This window comes from Vicugna pacos, chromosome 24 (genome assembly GCF_048564905.1).
Source record: "Vicugna pacos chromosome 24, VicPac4, whole genome shotgun sequence".
Taxonomy (NCBI): Eukaryota; Metazoa; Chordata; class Mammalia; order Artiodactyla; family Camelidae; genus Vicugna; species Vicugna pacos.
Window position 1 is genome coordinate 20,043,494 of NC_133010.1, and position 15,766 is coordinate 20,059,259.

The window sequence follows — 15,766 nt, forward strand, 5'->3', positions numbered from 1 at the left end:
CTGAATGGTGCAGATTCCTATAAATTAAAAATACAAGCTCTCTGAGTCATTCTGCCCCTGTACGTACTCTAGTGCTTTTTGTGATGTGCCAGAGGAGGTTCATCCAGATCTGGACCTAATTTTAAGCCTAAGGCCCTAATGGAATGAATCCTGTAGGGAGAAGTATTTTTTTATGGAGAAGGGATGTGATTGATTATGGCCAGAGGTGGACTTTGGTATATGATTTGCAAAAATGGGCACAAAAACCTCTCTCACCCCTGCACATACATCACTTTGCAGGAGGACTTGGCTGTGTTTTCCCATCAAGAGGTAGAGCCTCTTTACCCACAGTCTGAATGTGAAGAGGCCTTCAGTAGATTGTGGAAGAAAGGTAGTGTTCCAGTCTAGGCTTCAAAAGGCCTTGCACAGTTTTCCACTGTGGAAAACAGTATGGAGATTCCTCAAAAGACTAGGAATAGACTTACTGTATGACCCAGGAATCCCTCTCCTGGGCATATATCTAGAAGGAACCCTACTTCAGGATGACACCTGCACCCCAATGTTCATAGCAGCATTGTTTACAATAGCCAAGACATGGAAACAGCCTAAATGTCCATCAACAGATGACTGGATAAAGAAGAAGATGTGGTATATTTATACAATGGAATACTACTCAGCCATAAAAACCAACAACATAACGCCATTTGCAGCAACATGGATGCTCCTGTAGAATGTCAATCTAAGTGAAGTAAGCCAGAAAGAGAAAGAAAAATACCATATGTTATCACTTATTATGTGAAATCTAAAAAAAAAAAAAAAGCATAAATACAAAACAGAAATAGACTCACAGACATAGAATATAAACTTGTGCTTGCCAAGGTGGCGGGGAGGGGGTGGGAAGAGAAAGACTGGGATTTCAAAATTATAGAATAGATAAACAAGATTATACTGTATAGCACAGGGAAATATATACAAGATCTTATGGTAGCTCACAGAGAAAAAAATGTGACAATGAATATACACATGTTCATGTATAACTGAAAAATTGTGCTGTACACTGGAATTTGACACAACATTGTAAAATGACTATAAATCAATAAAAAAAGTTAAAAAAATAAAATAAAAGGCTGACAAAAAAAACTGTAAAAATAAAAAAAAATTTTTTAAATTAAAAAAACAAAAGGCTTTGTAGCTTCTGCTCCTACTTTCCTGGAATGCTGCCCCCTTGTGAAGAGCCCAGGCTTGACTCCTTGAGGGTGACAGACCATATGAAGAGATCCCTCACCCCACGGACCCACCAGCAGAGCCAGGCAAGACCAGCAGAACCCTATCCAAATTGCTGACCCACAGAATCTTGAGTAATTAAAAATAGTCATTGTTTTAGGCCATTTTGGTTGATCTGTTACACAGTAATAGATAACTGATAAAACGGGGAAAAGTCTATCTTAACAGTAAAAGACTGTTTTTCACCTTCCTTCAACAAAGTTCCTGGCTTACAACGAAGCACATAAAATTAGGACGGGCTCAGGCCTGGGTAGCAAGGCAATCACTATGTGCTGGGGGGTAGGGGATTGAGTTTCTCTGACCCTCCTTGGAGGAGGGAGGAACATTTAACTCCTTTGAGACTCAGGACTTCCTCCATAGTGAGTAATAATAACTATCAGTGTCAGACACAGCACCACACGCTTTCCTTGGATCACCTACTCTAACAACAGGTCTGATTGTACCTATTTGCAGTTAAGGTAATTGAGCCTTAGAGAGGTTATTCTGCTAGAATTCAAACCTAGTCTCACCCTAGAGCCTTAACTACTTTGCAGAAGCCCCTACTCTGCTGGCACAAGAACACAAATGCAGAGGCAGATAGGAAATAGGCGGGGGGTTCAGAGGTGCTGAAGGTTGAATATGGGAAAACTTTCTGACAGTTCTTAGCTTAGGTCGTCTCTTTTCTCCAGACTCCCATACCCACAACATGATTATTTTACCAGTTTTCTGCCATTGTGACATCTTTTGCAAATTACTTATAAAGCTTCACCTCAAATTTATAAACTCCAGGGATCCCTAGTGCAACCATTAGGTAAAGAGAACACAAGTCAGCCTGAATTGGCTCTAACACAACCTTCTCCTCAACTCCTTGTCACCGTTTTGCTCCTCGCCTACTCACCAACAGCGAGAAAGACAGCCACTTCTGTTGGATTAGCAGCTCTTAAAATCACATGTCAATTCAGAATTCAGAACAAAAGCAGAGACCTGGGCACATGTAGTACAATGAACCCCACAAGACTCTTGTGCTGGTGGGCTTTCTTGTAAAGAAACACCATCTATAGTATAACTGATGCTTCTGGCCGTGCTCCAGGTCAAGTTCAAGTTCTCCGACTTACAGCTCCTGGAAGAGCAGCAAGAGAGAAATCGATCAGAGGAAGGAAGTTTAATGGTAGAATGAGGAGAAAAAAATTAAATTTAAAAAAAATAGAGAGAAAGGAGATGATGAGAGAAAAATTAAATAAGATGGGAGCAGAAAGGATCCATTTAAAGAAAAAAGTGAAATAAAGAAAGGAGAGGAAATACGAAACACTGGAAGGCGAGGGAAGGGAAAAGACAGAAAAATTGGGCTTAAGTAATGTGATAATTGTTTTTTAAAGTTTTAATGAGTCATGGGGATATCATGTACAGCATGGTTATTATAACCAATAAAACTGAGTTGTATATTTGATAGTTGCTAAGATAGTAGATCTTAAAAGTTCTCATCACAATAAAAATTTGTAACTACGTGTGACGATGGATATTAAGTAGACTTTTGTAATGATCATTTCACAATACACACAAATATAAAATCATTATGTTGTACATTATAATAATTTAATGTCAATTATATCTCAATAAAAATAGTAATTTTAAAAATTCTGTTTTCCACATTTCTCTTATCTCATCACAAGGCACAAGGCTAAATGCAAATAAAGATCTCTACAGAATCAGTATCTTCCACTACCAACACACACCCACACCCACACTACAAACATACCACACACCACATACACATATACCTCATACAAACACCACACTATACACACCACACACACACCACACACATACCACAAACACACCACACCATACCACACTACACACACACACACGCGCGCACACACACGCTCAATGATAGGAAGGGGTAGGGAGCCAGAATCTCTGCGGGCATATTACATCTGTCTGTCCTCTGCACTCCTGTCCTCTCCAAGAGAACTTAGCGCCTTCCAGGTCTTCTTAGCACAGGGCAGACACACTCATGTCTGCTGAGCCTCTGATGTTGTCATCCCTCAAACATTTTCATAAGATAGCAAGCAAGGGACCAGTGTGTTCAAAGGGAGGATTTAGTCTATTTACAGATTCATATCAGTGGGTGGCCAGCTTAGTTTGAATCTTGTAAGAGGACAGGAAAACAAGAAAGCCGGCATGCTTAATCAAAGGTTTTCAAATACCCATTTGGAATACACGTTGAGTTTTGAGGAAAATCTCAAACCTATTTTCAGATGAGTCTGCTCCTCACAGTAAGTCCCACATGACCCACAGTTACACTGGCTCTACCTCACCTTACTTTTCTGAGGCTTAAAACAAGGGAGAGAAGATTCTACAACAGCTACAAAGGACCCTTTAACTTCTTTTTGGCAATTTAAAAAGCTATTTTTGTCTTTTCTCCCTAAAAAACGGGTTTTCCAAAAATAAACAAAAAAGAAATACAAAGAGCTATACATGAAATTAGAGAGCTAAATACCAGTGCCTCCATCTTCTGACTTTTAATATTGGCCAAGTTTATCTACTTTTCATCGAAGTGTAGGTTGTCAGATATTGAAGTTACATACATTTTTAAAAACTTTCCAAATGTCCAGAAAACACTGAAAACAAAATAAGAAATGCCAACCAAAAAGCAAAAAACAGTCTTTGTCTTACTTCCTCTGTCACCACCCGCCACCTCCTCCATCCCCATCCTGGCTTCACTTGAACAAAGAGAGGGGTCTGGGGTGTCAAGTGAGGTTCTGCCGTTATAACAGGACAAACAGAGGAACACGTCCAGCAGCTGGATTCTACCCAGAGTCATAACTCGAGGTGATTGTGTGAGATCTAGGTTCCTGCTGGCCTTCAGCAAACACCGCCTTACTCATCACCACACTCACGCAGGCAGAGGGAGCAGAACCAGATCCTCTCTTCCACAGGTGGAATAACAAAAACTTGGAGGCATCAGGAACTGTGTCAAAGGTCACACACACAGTAGGAAGCCCAAACTCGGAGCAGAGGTACAGAGAGCTCTGGGTCAGAACCCCAGGGCCCCTGGCATGGAAATGACCAGTTTCCAGCTGCATCGAGCTCTCCTGTCACCTGACAAGTCCACGCCTTGGGCCTCACTGCCCGCTCCATTTCCACAATCATAAGGCAGTACAACTTCAGAGAGTCCATTAACTCAAAAGTACGAAAAGCAGACAGGGAGGGTCGGAGGGCACGGGCGTTTTTCTTCAAGGGTTTAAAATTTTTCCCAAGCCATATGACATAAACATTTTGTGTAATTTTCCAGTGGCCTTGATTAAAGGTGTTATGTAATTCAATACAACTATAGCTTGAAGACATTAAGGGCCATGCCAGGTTTATCAAATGTTTGGACCCAGCTAAAGATCCAGAAATATTAAACCCTCAAAACATGGCCAGCTTATTTCTGTGGAGTCTCCTCCTTCAGGATCTCCCCTCCTTTGCCTGGTACTCAAGACCTTTTGTGATCTGTTCCCAGGCTACCTTTCTGTCCCAGCCCATGCCGACTCGCACACATCATTTGCTCTGGCCAGCCTGCTGGCACAAGCCCACGACAAGTCTTTTGTGCAGCCTTCCTGCCCCACTTCCAGTTCTTGCTCACATTTCCTGCTGATCTGAATCTTGTTCATCCTTGTGCCTCACTTTCCTTATCATGAGAATAGGGTTGTTCATAGTGTCTCCACTACAGCCTGTATCATAAGCTTAGAGGAGTGAACGCCTAGAAAGGGTCGGAACATTGCCTCAGCCAGAGCAAATATTCAGGAAGTCTTAGTGATAATGCAGATGTGGGCAGAGGGACCATTGTGACCAAGACAGATGTGGTTTCTGTCTTCACAGAGTGAGTAGAAGATAAGACACAAATACGTTTGTCTACAACACAACTCTCTTGGCATTTAACATATGTTATCTTGAGTTGTTAGTTATCTATTTACATGTATGTCTTGTCCCCTATCGAGACGGTAAATTTATTGAGGGAGGAGGGCCTGGATTCAATTCTGCCACGTCCCCTGCCTGCACTGCCCAGCATGTCATGTATATGGCAGACATTCAATAATATTTATTGCTAATCACCAAAAAGATTGATCTTTCCTCTGCAATAAAAACTTTATTATGAAGATCCTACTCATCATGAGGATCCATGGCTCTTTCTCGATGTATTCAAAGCCACGCATGAAAAAGTGACACATAACCCCCATCTGATGGGCACAAGTGCCTCCAAGTCTCTCCCACCTCCAAGTCTCTCCCACCTGAAATTCATCATCATTTTGGTTAATCCACATTGAGCTCAGCCACTATTAATCTACAGCTAAGGCTGACCACTGGTTCCCCCCGAACTGCATTTTCCCAGGAAGTAACAACCCCACCATATCTCATTTCACCCTGGCAATGCCCTGTGAGGCAGGAATAGTTACCATCCACATTTTATAGAGAGGGAAACTGAGGCTTAGGCAGCTGAAGTTATCTACCCAAAGCCACGAGTGAGTGTTGGAGCTGAGATTGGAACCTGGACAGTCTGGCACAAAGTAGGGGGCCGGCAACCCTATGCCAGATCACTCAAGCTGATGACCAAAAGACAGCTGGTCATCCTTCAGCAAGAAGGGAATAGCACAGAAGAGCCAGCAGCTGGCCTGGTCCCCTCTGCAAGCCTCCAAGGGAAGATCTTTATGGCAGAGACTTCTTCGGTCACAGCCATGGTGAGAAAGACAGCCAGTGTCACAGGCAGTCATTTTCTCACCGGGCTCATGGCAACTGGGCTGCCTGTGCTTGTCTGGGGAACACTGGCTCTGCCTCTCGCCCTGGGCCTTCGCAAGGGCCCGCACCCAAAGCCTTCCCCCAACAGTCCCCCCAACCATGGCCCCCATCCACAGCCCTCCTACCCAAAGCCCCCTAGCCAGGGCCCCACCTAGGGGCCCCCACCACTCAGGGCTTCTGGAGCAAAGACACTGACCCACTTCTTCTCTCCCTCCTATACTGCCTCTGGTTGGTGACTTTTTTTTTTTTTTTAATTTACGATTTTCAGTCCAGCCGGTTGTTAGCCTGCTGTGTTTGGAAATGGTAGATGATTAAACCTCCTGGCCAGGTGTAAATGCAACCTTTGTCATCTGGAGGCTGGGAGAGTTACCTTGCTGGGTGGCAGCCTCCCTCCGGCTCCGAACTTTCTGCTCTGAGCAGACCCTCTTCCAGGCCAAGGTCTGCAAGCCTTTGGCCTCTGAGCCGAATTCCCTGCTCTGAGCCTAGCCCAGAAGCCAGGTTTCAGATGGACCAACATGGCCACAAGAACACTGAACAGAGCCTAAAATTCAGGAGAAACATCAAGCCTCCTGTCACTCTCTCTCACTTTCTCTCTCTTTTTTTTTTTAGGGAATTTTTACCAGGTAAATAATAAAAAATATGTAATCATTGACTAGGCCTTTCCATGTCAACTGAAAATTTGTTTGCATTTCTGTTGCCAATAAATATTCCCACTAGTTCCTTCCTTTGCCCCAGTAGCCGCCCTGCGGCCCTCAGAGTCCACCATCCACTTATCTACTCAGATGCAGCTTCTAGCTTGAGCACCGGGGAGCTGCAGCAGCTGGAGGAGGCCACTTCTAGAAATAGGTTTACAAGCTCCCTCCCTCGAGGATGCTCCAGTTAGCACAAGCCCCGACCACAGGCCTGTGATGAGGGAGGCCCAGCCAGGGCTCCCTGTGCTGTAAAATTGCTAAACCCAGGACAGGAAGTTCTAGATCTGTGTTGAGGGCATCAGCAGCCCAGTGCTCCCAGAGAAGCAGCCAGAAGCCTTCTGTTGACTTTTTCAGGCCAAGTTCTCACCAACAGACATGTGCTCCAGGAAGGTTATTGCTGAGCAAACAGCAAGCAGCAAGTGTGCTCCCCGCACGTGTTCCCAGCCCTGCCCAAGGTGAGCTGAAGGCAGCAAAACCTGTTATCGGGCTGCTTCAGTTTGTCAAAGTCCCTTTTCAGACAGGCGCTGGGTGGCTTTCATTGAAATTCAGTGTAGTTTGGGCAGAGAAGAAAAAGTCTACTTGGGAGTTCTCTGCAGGGAGTAAATAAATGTTTGTTGAAGACAGAATGAATAAATCAATAAATCAATTAAGGTGTGTTTAGTGAGTGGCCCCCTGAGCCCCTCCCTGAGTAACACTCTGCAGGAGACAATGCCCCTCCAGCAGCTGCAGACAGACTGGGGGACAAAACTGACAACTAGGGGATCATTTGAAACAACCTTATGCTAAACTACCATCCCTGCATCTAGAAATTTGCTTTAAGTTTGCTCCATTTGGGTCTTTGCAATTGAGGTCACAGATCACACAGCTCTGTGAATTTTGCAAAGGCTTGTGGTTGAAAGCAATACAATTCTACACAGCAGCAGGATGGCAACATGCCCCAGCCATGGTGGGCACGGTCAATACGCAAGCAAAGAAGGAGGCAAGAGATTGGGCTGGAGTCGCTCTGTCCATGGACTAGAGGATGCAGGTGTGTGGGAGGAGGAAGGATGTTCTTGGACAGTGGGGGAAGGAGCAGAGGCGGTGGGGCGGTGGGGGAGGTGAGGGTGGCTGCCTGAGACAGGGCCAGCTCCATCAACTGCAGTGAAGGCCTTCTTTCAGGGTGGAGTAAGAATCTAGTGTGCATAGTGGGGAGGAAGTATATCACGAAGGACCTTGAGGGCACTAATGTTTCTTTAGCTGGTGGGGGGGGTATCATTAAAGCTATGTGTGTGGAGGACAGAACCAGGGTCAGATGCAGAACCGGCTGCAGAGGAGATCAGCCTCAGGGATGGAAAAGAAAAGATGGAGGTGGAAAAGAAAGGGCTGATCTTAGAGACATTTTGAAGAAGCAAAAGGCAGAATGGTGACAGATGGGTGACAGGCAGGTTGTAGAAGATAGTGGCAACGGGGGAGGGGATGGCTCAGACTCTGTCCCGAGAGACAGGCTGGGGGATCAGGAGAGATGGCAAGGTCACCAGCAATCTGCTGCAATCTCATCCCCTGGTGTTCACTGAGCAGCCGAAGGACTCCCTACTCCTGCCCTCCCCTCCTGTTGGCCTCAGGATCTCCTTTCTTCCTGGTTCACAAATTAGCCTCATTTTACCCCAGATTTCCCTCCTCCTCAGTCTTCAGGTGTCTGGTGATTCATTTTTGAGAAAGAGATGATATTGCTGGAAAAAAAGATACACCAATGAGATTGTTCTCAACGTGAGAACCCCAGCCTCAGACATCATGGGGAGGTTCATCTGTGAAGGTTTCAATGATCCGTCCCAAAAAGGCCAACCCTCAGAAAACACCAGGTTTTTATAGAGAGGAAATCCTAATGCAAAGAGAGACAAGGGTATTCTAAAGAAGGAAAGAGGGGAAAGAAACAGCCTGAGGTGTTCAGGAAGGAATGCAGGGGCACTGATGGCAGGCAAGGAGAGGCTAAGACTTTAGCCTTGGCGCAGTCTCCAGGGATGATTTTTTGTCTGTGAAGTCCCTGTACCAAGTGGGAAGTGCATTAGGAAAAACAGATACCAGCCTGGTAGTGACTGATGAGCGAATGAATGAATGGAGGGAGGGAGCAGCTTCAACACTAACTGCGCTGGGGTGGGGGACATCTGTGAAGAAAAAGAAAACACTGTCCCTGTGCTTTGGGGGCCCACGGTTTATACGAAGAAACACAGAGACAGATAATCCCAACAAAGTGAAAGGTCCTAGAAAAGAGGAAACAGGGACTGATTCTTCCAAGAAGAGCTGGGAAAATCCCATGGATGAGGAGACATTTGAGCAGGATCAGGGAAGGTAAAAACATGTGCACGTGCACATACATACACACACGTACAAACACGTATACACATACACACAAACACACACACCCCAAAGATGCATGCAGAGCCCCCCAAGCGAAGGGTACGTGTAAACACAGCATGTGCAAAAGCAAGAAGATCTGCCAGTGTCCGGGGTGTCCTCAGAGAACTCAGAAAAGTTCTGAGAGGCTGGAATATCGGGTGTGAGGGGAGAAAGCCAGGGAAGAGGCTGGCCATCCTGTGATGCCATCTGACGATGGGTACCCAGGAGCAGCAACCCAGATGGGGTGGAGAGATGGTGGCAAAATAATGAGTTCGTTGGGGACAGGCTTGTCTTTTATCACCTCCTCCCAAAGCAGCCCGAAAGACCCCTCAAAGCCCTGCTACGTGACCTACCACAATTTCCAGAGAGCAAAATGGTCAGTGGAGCATGAAACAGGGTTATTCTCACTAAAGGGGTTCAGAGGCTGGCATTTTAATTTACAAACATTCTTCACTGTGGAAAGCAGGTCCAAAGTGCTCAGGAGTCAGGACGGTCCTAAAAGATGACACTCCCAATCTTCAGTTCAGAATTATTACGAGACTCTGGCAAAGGGACAACATGACAGTCATATTTTCTATAAATGTGGCACATGATGGTGGACATTAAACAAATGTTTATCAAATGAATGAGCGTAATGACTTCACGCCAAGCCCTGTGCAGTGTGCTTCAACGGGGAAAATACAGTCCCTGCCCTCAAACACTTCTCAGTCTAGTGAGGAAGACAGGTGGGTAAACAAATTGTTACTGTTAAGACTGCTGTCATATAGGAGAAGCAGCAGACATATAATAAGAGCTCCTTATTGCTGAAGCACAAGGGGCAAGGAGGCGTGTGGCCCAAGCCTACGCCAGATCGGGGGTGCCAGGCTAAAGAGCCTGATCTTTACCAGAGAAGCAACATGGAGCCACAAGAGACTTCTAAACAGAAGAGGGACATTCTCAAGACTTCCTTCTGGAAAGATCACTTAGGCAATAGATTAGTTTAAAAAGATGAGGGGAAGGTAGGCCAACGGGGAGGACAATTCAATCCTCCAGATGATAGATGGTGACTTTCTGAACCCAGGGAGGACTGGGAGGGGACAAAAAGGAAGACACAGAGTTAAGAGGGCTTGGAAAGAAGATGCGGTTCAGCTCAGTGCTGAGCTGGTGCAGGAGGAACAGGCGGAGGGCGTGTCAAAGGGCTTCTTGGTCTCCTGTGTAGGTAGCGGGGTGGTTCGTAAACCATTACCAAGAAAGGAGATCCAGGAGGAAGAGCAGGTGAAAGTGGGCAGGTGATGGGCACGAGGGAGAAGGAATTCTGATTTGGACACAATGAATTTGAGGAGCTGAGAGCTGATGGAGGGCCTGGAAGGCAGCTGGAGATTCAGTCAGGCCAGTGGGACTCCCTTGCTGCCTGACCTTGAACAAGTGCATCAGCCTCTCTCAGCCTCGGAGTCTCCATCTGAACAAGGAGGGAGCAGATTCATACATGGCTCTGGGAGCACAGAAAGTGCATCACTGGGATGCCGTGGAGGCTGCAAACAGGCTTCCCTCACATCACAGGGAGGGTCCCTGACGCTGTACCACACAGAAGAGCGTTTCCAACTGTATCTTTCATGAGAAAGATCCCCAAAGGCCCGTCTCCAGTACCCCAGAGAGGGTCTGAAGGTAACGTGTCACTCAGGATGACAACGCAGTTCTCATTCAGCCCTGATGCCCATGCTGCATCCCACACTGGGCCCCAGGACCCCCAAGGCTACTTGCTCTCAAGTGTCATCTTTATGGAGCCCCTAAAAGGTGCTTCACATGGGAGCCTTCCCCTCAGTGTCCTTCAGGTCACACCTGGCGTTGAGCAGGAAGAAGGATGTTGGGCTCAGGGCAAATTTGTGGAGCTAGAGCCTTTCAGTAGCCACCTCCAGGTCTCGTCCCCAGAGAAATAATTTGCAGTCTTTAATGACTTATTAAGTATCAGAGATCATAAGATGCCTTCATGTTTCAACAAATAGAGCTGAAACAACTGAATATTCATAAGCGAAAAAAAAGAATCTCAACCCATACCTTGCATCATATACAAAAATTAACTCTAAAAGGACCATGAACTTAAGCATAAAGCCTAAAACTATAAAACTTTAAAAAGCAAACACAGGAGAAAATCTTTGTGACCTTGGGTTGGGCAAAAAAACACTTAGGTAAGACACACAAAGCACAAACCATTTTTTTTTAAGTTCATAAATTGGATTTTATTAAATTTTTAATGTCTTCTCTTCCAAAGATACAGTTAAAAGGACTAAAAAAACAAGTCACAGACTGGGAGAAAATACTTGCAAGAGGCACAGCTGATAAAGAATTGGTATCCAAAATATATAAAGAATTCTGACAACTCAATAACAAGAAAACAAACAACCTAATTTTAAAATGGGCAAAACATCTGAACATATACTTCACCAAAGAAGATAAATGGATGGCAAATGAGTACATAAAAGATGTTCAGTCAAAAAAAAAAAGATGTTCAGTCATTAGGGAAATGCAAATTAAAATCACAATGAGCTAGCACTGCACAACTATTCAAATGGCTAAAGCAAAAAGAAAGGGGCAGGTGGGGGGAGAGAAAGGAAAGAAGGAAAGGAATAGAAAGGAAAAGAGAAAAAAGGAAAAGAAAGGAAAGGAAAGGAAATTGCCAATGTCAAGTGTTGATGAGAATGCAAAGCAACAGGAACTCTCACACATTGAAGGTGGGAATGCAAAATGACGCAGCCACTTTGGAAAACAGTTTGGCAGTTTTTTGTAAAGTTAAGCATACACTTACTATGCGATCCAGCAATTCTACTTCTAGGTGTATACCCAAGATTAATGAAAACATGTGTTCACACAAAAACACGTGCAGGAATGTTGACAGTGGCTTTTGTTCACAGTAGTAAAAAGCTAGAAACAATCTACTTAACTTGTGAATGGATTAAAGAAAAAAAAAAAAGCTGGTACATCCATGCTTACTTCCATACTGCTTCCATCCACGCTGCCTAGGGGTAAAGAGGATGCCTGCAGCAAGATGGTGAATCTCAGATGCATTGTGCTAAGTGAAAGAAACCGGACTCCAAAGCCCACACACTATAAGATTCTATTTATGAAAACATCTTGGAAAAGGCAAAACTATAGGACAGAACAAGGATCAGTCCTGTCAGGGGCTGGGGGTGGAGACCCTATGACAGAAGGGCACAAAGGAACTTTTGATACAAATGTCTTATATCTGGATTGTGGTGGTGTGTAGCAAAATTCATAGAACCATATCTAAACTGGGTGAATTTTACTGTTTGTAAAGCATATCTCAATAAACCCAAGTTAAGGGGGAAAAATACACCAAAAAGCACTTTTATGGGATTTCCCTTTTCACTTCCCAGGTAATATTTATGTGCACTGTTCACCAAACTGTCCACTTCATTTGTACCAGTCAGAGTTGCATATTCTTCCTTGCACAACAGGATGGACAAACTGAGAATGAAAATCTAAGAGACAAACTTCAAAGAGCCTGACCATGACTCATTCTTCTTAGGTTCGTGCCTCACCTCAGTCAACCATTTTATGAAGCCTCAGATGTGCAGTGCACGTGTGCACGCACACACACACACACACACACAGAGGTGATTTGGACCCAACAGCCAAGGGTTGTCTTTGTTGGCTCTCTCATGCACTGCTGTGAGAAATGTAAATGGGTACAGGCATTGTGGAGGGCAATTTGCATTAAAAGTGCTAAAAATGCTCAAACACATTCACTTACACATTTCAGTATATATCCAGGAAATCAAGTAAGTATCCAGGAAATAATAGCAAAAATGGTAATTTATAGGGGGAGGATATACCTCAAGTGGCAGAGCGCATGCATCAAATGCACAAGGTCCTGGGTTCAATCCCCAGTACCCTCTAAAAATAAATAAATAAATAAGTGAACCTAATTACCACTCCCTAAAATAAAGAAAGAAATTTTAAAATGTTAATTTCCAAAGTGATACCTTATAAGGGTATCAAAATGCTTAAAAGCACAGATTCAAGCTGAATCAGTTTGACTACAACTTCACCACTTACTAGCTATGTGACCTTGATGTAAGTTACTGAACCTCTCGGTGCCACAGTGTCATTATCTGTGAAATGGGAGTAGTAATAGTATCTATATCTTAGGGTTGTTAACGGATTAAACAAGATGACATATTTGAAGCAATCAGCAAGTTCCTGGCCCATACTAAGCCTTCTAAAAATAGTAGCCATTGTTATGTGCTGAACTGTGTCCCTCAAAATTCTGTACACTGAAGTTGTAACATTCACTATCTCAGAATGTGACTGTATTTAGAGATAGGGGTTTTTAAAGAAGTAGTTATGTGAGGTCATTAGGGTGGGCCCTAGTTCAGTATGAGTAGTGTCCTTATAAGAAGAGATTTGGACACAGACAGGTACAGAGGGAAGACTATGGGAGGACACAGGGAGAGGGCAGCCATCCAGGCCAAGGAGAGAGGCCTCAGAGAAACCAACCCCGCTGACACCTTCATCCGGGACTTTCAGCCTCCAGAACTGCGAGGAAGTAAATTCCTGCTGTTTAAGCCACCCAGTCTGTGGAAGTTTGCTACAGCAGCCCTAGCAGACACATGCAGCCATAAATGACCAAACAGGGAAACTGGTTAAATATATTTTGGCATAGTCATTCAGTGATATGCTATGCAGCCTTGCAAAACAATGTGTTCTCGGTATATATTCACTGATCCACAAGAAAATATTATTAAAGTGAGGAAAACAGCCTATAAAATAATATTCATGGTGTAACACTTTGTTGCTTATATTTCTATCTATGTAAATAAATAAAATGCGGGAAGCATTTAGGATTTCTTTTCTTTTTGCTTTTTTGCAGTTTCTAAATTTTCTATCATGAACAAAGATTACTTGCACAAAAAAAGCCAGTCATCCTGAGGTGGGCCAGAGCTGATGTCACCCAACAGGGATCCCTGGATATAAGCCCGAGGCAGACGGGGGTGGATTGTTGAAGGGCGGGTGCCTGACTTCAGGGCAAAGCATGTGGGCAGGTCATCCTCATTTGAAAAAACCAAATCAATCCATTCTGGAGAATTCACTTTTGACCAAAGATTCCAGCACAGATTCAAAATAGAACTGTTCCTTATACTTTCACTGCCTCTAGCCCCTCCCTCCCCATGTTCCTGTCTTTCTGGAAAGCCCACAGCTTATAAACATAGTGTGCCAGGCTCCAGGGGCCAGGAGCACCCCGTAAGACATGTAGATTTGCCCCCAGGATTAATGACTTCAAGAAGCATTTGCCAGGAACTCTTCAAAGCTGGAAACAGAAGCCCTGGAGCATTACATATAAATAAATACTTAGTCGATTGGTTTCTTCCTTGCTTTTCAAAGGGCAGTTTACTTCCTGGATTATCATTACAGTAGTCTGGTCTCCGGAAACCGGGATTATTCAAGTGCACAGCTCAGAGTTGGGCAAAAGAAAAAAAAATGTAAAGATCACCTTGTCATAGATCAGCTGTGTGCTGTATTTCCTCGTGGTCTGCCTGCAGCTGGAAGGGCAGAAGCAGAAGCAGAGGTATATTAATTCCATTGGGGGGGGGGGGAAGCAGTTTCTCTGTGTTAACAAGAAAGCAGTTGTCCCTGAAACTAAGGTGGGAATTCAATTCAACAAATATTTAACGAGCTTCTCAGATGTGCCCCAAACTCTGTTGAGGCCAGGGATAATACTATGATTTAAGATCTTGTACCATCATCCAAAAATTTGCAATCTGATGAGTAAACATGAACATTCCAAGGCAGAGGAAACAGTTACCACAACAGTATGGGTTTCTAACAGAGGCCACCAGATGGGCCCCTGGTCTGTGACCTGCAGACCTTGCCGGCAACATTTGCATATGTGTCCAGAGAGCTCCCCAGGAGAGGCCCACACGCTCCTCAGTTCTCAGAGGGCAATGGAACCCACAGGTAAGGGACTACAGGAGTAAAGGCGGGGAGATGCATTCTGACACCGCCCCTTGCCCCCTGCAGCATCTGGGTGGTGAAGTGAGGAATCAGGAGGCAGGAGCATGGGAAGTGCAGCTGTTCCCTTTTGGAGGGGGTCCTTCCACGGTCTGAGAGAGCCCCTCAGGCCATCACCTGTCCCCCACCCCTAAGCAGTCTTGCCTCTCGGCAGAGCACCCGTGTTTATGTTGAAAGACTCTGGGGGAAGTTTTTTAAGTGTTCCAGACTCGCCTGGCCGCATCACCACTGCTGTGAGGGGCCTCACTACCTACCCTGAATTTGGTATTTCACATCAAACACATGGTCACAGAATCACAGGAAGTCTGTCCATAGCTTTAAGATGGTTTTCCTTACCCTAAAGAGTCCTCCTGAAAATTCGAAGTAAATTTTGGAAGTTTTAATTTTAAAGTTCATCCTTATTCCTCCAGACAGTGATATTAATTTATACTTCATTTGTTGCTTTGTGAGGTAATAAAGTCCTTTTAACCTGTATTTGTTTTATTTCACTTTGGAAATACGTCATGAAACTAAGCGAGCATCAAGGTCACACCTGGATTCTGGATCTCCCTTACCCTGCTCTACCTTTTCCTCATTGTCCACAGCACTGATCTCTTCCTGACATTCTATGTAATTTCCTTATTTATTGTGTTTATTGGTCACAATCCTCCCCTGCTAGCTTATCACCTTCAGGA

General features: G+C 44.5%; 1 long non-coding RNA gene across 2 annotated transcripts in view; it reads right to left on the minus strand.

Moving 5' to 3' along the window:
- Nucleotides 1-221: 221 nt before the first annotated feature.
- Nucleotides 222-15,766, minus strand: part of LOC116285309 (uncharacterized) — an 84,104-nt gene continuing 68,559 nt past the window's right edge. The window contains exons 3-4 of one of the 2 annotated variants that reach the window (XR_012063747.1): nt 2,141-2,362; nt 222-718 (exon numbers count right to left, since the gene is read on the minus strand). This is a non-coding gene — a long non-coding RNA (uncharacterized lncRNA). Of the gene's footprint in view, nt 719-2,140; nt 2,363-14,535; nt 14,624-15,766 lie in introns of those variants that run through there. The other variant, XR_004194954.2, reaches the window with a different exon arrangement.